The sequence below is a fragment of the Drosophila sechellia genome, unplaced genomic scaffold, assembly GCF_004382195.2.
Source record: "Drosophila sechellia strain sech25 unplaced genomic scaffold, ASM438219v1 Y_38, whole genome shotgun sequence".
Classification (NCBI taxonomy): domain Eukaryota; kingdom Metazoa; phylum Arthropoda; class Insecta; order Diptera; family Drosophilidae; genus Drosophila; species Drosophila sechellia.
In genome coordinates, this window is record NW_022611406.1 from 21897 (window position 1) to 27370 (window position 5474).

Below are 5474 nucleotides of genomic sequence, written 5' to 3' on the forward strand. Positions count from 1 at the left end.
TTTGAATCTATTTCTAATCTTAAGAATCCAAGAGCGATGCCCTCCCGAAATACAAATATTGTTAAAATACTGACGCTTCTCCTCAATTAAATTAACATTTAATTTTTAGTCTTAAGCTGATATCCGAATAATGAAGTTAAATAAAAACCTTCGTTAAATAATTCTTCTCGGTGTTGTTCTTAGTCAACTGACGGGACATTTATTCAACTCAAATAAAAAAATATGACAGCTAATTTTCCTTCCTTTCCCTACCTTCCGGACGGACTCAGTATGGGAAAATTGTATTACTCAGCCGCTAAAATTAGAAGCGATTTAATGTCACTTGCTAGAGAAGCCGACCCTAGTGCACACTCTCTCACAATCTCGCACAATCATCAAATTGAATTAAATTTCCATAGAAGCCTGAACAAACACCAAGATAACCGACGACGCGACAGCCCATTTCACAGGAATCACCCATACGCAAAAGGACAACCAACCAATAGCGACTACAGCAGTCGCTACATACCACGACAACAGAACTATAATAATGGCAACAACGCTCGTCATGTACCACGATATGATAACAACAACAACAATAATAATAGACGCTTCACACGTCAACATAATTCCCATAACGATAGTAATGGTAGACAAGACAGAGAAACTCTGGGCAGAAACCCCTTCCACAATAATGAACAACCAGATCAGACCCTTAGTCACCAGAACAATAACCCAAGCGCTCCCCTATGTAACATTAACGATGATGCAAATTTTCTACTAGAAGACTCGGGAAGGCAGTCGGCTACATAAGCAAGAAGACTCAAGGATCTTCCTTGCCATTTGTTTTCTTATCACCAAACTCCATGGTGTCAAACCCTCTCAAATTCCTAATAGACACTGGATCCACTTACTCTTTCATAAATCCAGCACTTATTAACGAAGAGCACATCAAAAAATTAACCTCGGATATCAATATCCACACTGTTCTTAATACATTCAAAATTCGGGAATATACCGATAAAATAAATTTCAAACAATTCGAAAAATACCCAATTTTAAGTTCTTATTATTTAATTTCCACTCCCACTTCAATGGCCTCCTAGGCATGGATATCCTATCTAGCCTAAATGCAAAAATAAACCTTGCCGAATCCATACTAGAAACACCACAAACCGCCATCCCAATCCTCACAAGAGCAAACCCTGTAGACACATTACATAACCTGTAATGTATAAAATACCAAAATGCTACTTCCGCTCCCAGTAAACTTCATGGAGGGAGATTTTATATATGAAACCACCAATTTGGATAATGAAGTATCCATAACAGGCGGTTTATACACCGCAAACGCAGGATCAGCTTATTTCGAGGTCTGCAATAACTCAGACCAGATTCAAACACTTTACCTCGAAGAACCGTTACAGGCAGAAGAGTTCTCTTCGCAAACCCATCAATACTTAAACTGCATGTCCGCGGCAACAGGTACAGAACGACAAGACGACCAACAATTAAACATTCTGACGGAACACCTCAAGAGCGAAGAAAAACAATACATACTTAAACTATGCAAGTCATTCAAAAGACTTTTCCACAACGAAAACAACCAACTAACGTTCTCTAACGCCATCAAACACTCTATACCAACAACAGATAATATACCGATTCACACAAAATCATACCGTTACCCATTTGTACATAAAGACGAAGTCCGAAAGCAAATTTCAAAAATGCTCGAACAAAACATCATAAAAAACAGCCATTCCCCTGGAGTGCACCCGTTTGGGTCGTACCTAAGAAAAGTGACGAAAAAAGTGGCGCTTGGTAATCGATTTTCGGAAATTAAACGAGAAGACTGTCTCTGATAGATACCCTATCCCAAACATTGCAGATATACTAGACAGCATAGGAAAGACCATGTATTTCACAACAATCGACTTAGCAAGTGGCTTTCACCAAATTCAAATGAACCCACGCGACGCGAGCAAGACGGCATTCACCGTCGAAAATGGGCATTACGAGTACACGAGAATGCCCTTCGGTCTCAAGAACGCCCCTGCCACGTTCCAACGCGTTATGGACAATGTTTTGGGTGACCTAGTCGGTAACGTCTGTCTCGTCTATCTCGATGACATAATAGTATTCTCCCCCTCACTCCAAAAACATATAGCAGATATTAAATCTGTTTTCACAAAACTCCAAAACGCAAACCTTAAAATCCAACCAAGAAAGTGTAGCTTCTTAAGGAAAGAAATCGACTTCCTGGGACTTATCGTAACCCAGGAAGGAGTCAAACCAAACCCACTTAAGATTCAAACCATCAAGGACTTCCCTTGCCCAAAGACAATCAGGGAAATTAAATCATTTTTGCGACTATTAGGGTATTACAGGAAATTCATAAAAGACTTTGCGAAAATAACTAAACCCATAACGAGACAGTTAAAAAGGAAGAAATCTATAATAATAGACGATGAATTTAGACAAGCATTCGAAACGTCGAAAGATCTCCTTTGTAATGATCCTATACTCATATACCCTGATTTCAATAAACCGTTCACGCTGACCACAGACGCAAGTAACTATGCGATAGGCTCTGTGCTGTCACAAGGTCCAGATACTAATGACAGACCCATATCTTTCGCTAGCAGGACACTATCGGACACGGAAATTCGCTATTCTACGATAGAGAAAGAGATGCTAGCTATCATTTGGTCTGTAGGTCATTTCAAACCATACCTCTTTGGGCGTAGATTCAAAATAGTCACAGACCATAAGCCATTAATCTGGCTAGAAAATGTGAAAGGTCAGAATCCAAAACTACTTCGATGGAAAACTATCCTGGCCGCTTACGACTACGAAGTCGTATACAAAAAAGGGTCGCAAAACGTAGTTGCTGACGCACTCAGCAGAATTGTGCCAAACTTGAACATAAACGAATTCCCACGAATTTTACCAATCGTTTCGCAACCACTAAATCACTTCAATTGCCAAATAATATTCTGTACCGGATCAACAACGCTAAGACAGGTAGAAACACCATTTATCCATAAAGTAAGACACATAATCACAGAACCCGTGCATACTTTCTACTCCGTTACAAACACTCTTCAAGCAATCATGAAACCGAATAAAACAGTCGCTATATTTGCACCGGACGATATTTTCAAAATAATAGAAGAGTCCTATAATAACTATTTTTTTGAAAATGATTTATACAAAATTGTCCGCTGCAATATATGGCTAACCGAAATTACGAATCCTAATGATCAGGAAAACGAAATTCGTGCGTACCACTTATAGACGAAACGTATAACCATTTGAAAAGGGACATTTACTTCCCGCATTTAAAAGACACTATCACAAAAATTATAAAAAATTGTGATACCTGCCTAACCCTAAAATACGATAGACATCCCATAGACCATTGATGCAAGCCCCAACCGCCCAGAGGGTCCATTGGCAGTCGTACATATAGACATATATTTCATTAATAATACTTGTAACCTCACAATTATCGATAAATTCACCAAGCTAGCGCAAGCCTACCCCTTAGCAATAGAAATTCAATAAAGGTCGCCGATGCCCTATTACAATTCATAAGTCACTATGGCGCACCAAAGAAAATAATTTTCGACCAGGACGCGGAATTTTCGGGCAGTCTATTCAACGACCTCTTAACTCAATTCCAAATAACAGCTCATACAACATCATTTCAACAATCAACAGGCAATGCTTCTGTCGAGAGACTGCACTCCACCTTAACCGAACTATACAGGATAATCTTGAACAAAAGAAAGGAAGCACGCCTAGAACGCGAGCACGTCCAAATACTCGCAGAAGCAGTAGCAACATATAACAATGAAATACACTCCAGCACTTCCTATACCCCTTTCGAGCTCTTCCATGGAAGAACTCACATATTCAACAAAACAATAACATTCGACAATCACCACGATTACCTTAAGAAGTTAAACGAATTTAGAAAAGACATATACCCAAAAGTACAGGAACATTTAAGCGCGACCGCAGAAAGAAGATTGGCTAAATTAAACAAGGACAGAGAGACACCAGTACAAGTCGAGCCTAATGATACAATATTTAGAAAAGAAAACCGCAGAAACAAGATAACACCGAAATTTTCACTACACAAAGTAGATAGGGACAAAGGCGTCACTTTCCTAACAACTAAAGGTCAAAAGTTACACAAACAAAAAATTAGAAAAACAGTTAAGAAAACAGTGGCAGGAACATAAGAAAGAAAAGCACTATTTAATAAATATATTATTATCAAACTAAGTAACATAAAAACCCACATTAACAAGAAATAACACTTATTCATTATAAAGTAGGAATAGCTTCAATTAAGACACTTTGATTATGTAAATAAAGTAGTCGATAGCCATTAGCCAGTAAACTAAACATTATCCCTAAACTGTTATTTCATAAGAAACAAATAATAATATAAGATAGAAATTAAGTAAACAAAATGTAACTTTAGCATTAGATGTAACGTTTATATACACAACACTCATGTTTAACATTAGGATACCCATTTCAAAAAAAAAACTGTTAAATTCAAAATATCGTCGGAGTTCGTGGCATATACCAACAACACGCCGCCTAATCACCTTGCTTTGATCCGGCCATTTCCCATTACGGCCTTCTCTTCGGACTAGGGGGGGAGGAGTTAACATACCCCCTCTCTCGGTCTACCCAGTACTGCAACGAGGGACAACACCGACCCAACAACAACTCAGAGCCGAGCGAAAGTTCAACGAGGATCGCCAATACGAACTCTGACGAAGATATTTGAAAAATACATACATATACATTTGTAATAAAGAATTCTTATTCTCATTTCACACCTCAAACTGCTCAGTCGTTTTTTTTGGAAATAGTCCTCCCTCGGCCACGGGATTGTAACTCGCGCAATCCATATCAAGGTGTCTGGAGTAGTCAAAATATTAAACATTGGATAGGGAGAAGAAAGTAAATTAAGAAAAGTAAAAAAAAAAAAAATATTTTAAGTAAATGGCGACTAAGAACAATGTAATAAGTATAAGTTCAAAATTTCGACAAGATCAGGTGATCTTAAATGTCAGGATGGTCGAATTGTAGTAGGCTAGAGGTACATAAGTTTAGTAAGCAACTTAGTATAGAAACATTAAGTGTATAAACCTTAAGTGATGGTTCGCTTTCGGGTGGCATTCTCTCTGTTTCGCAACATCGGCTCTGTAGCAACAAGCATAGAGGCAGATCGCTAACGGAGAGGGAGTCAGTCGAATGCTAAAGCTGGAAATGCAAAGTACCGAATAAACTGAAGAGGCTAAATCCTGCGTTCCTGTTTTAATTACATAAGAGGGCTTATAGTACCCCTGCAAAACGAAAATGAAACTCCGTATACCTGGAAAACAAAATACACCAGCCAACCAACTATTAAACCAAATTAAAGAACTAAATTACTATGATGGCACACCTGATAGGCTGTCTGGATT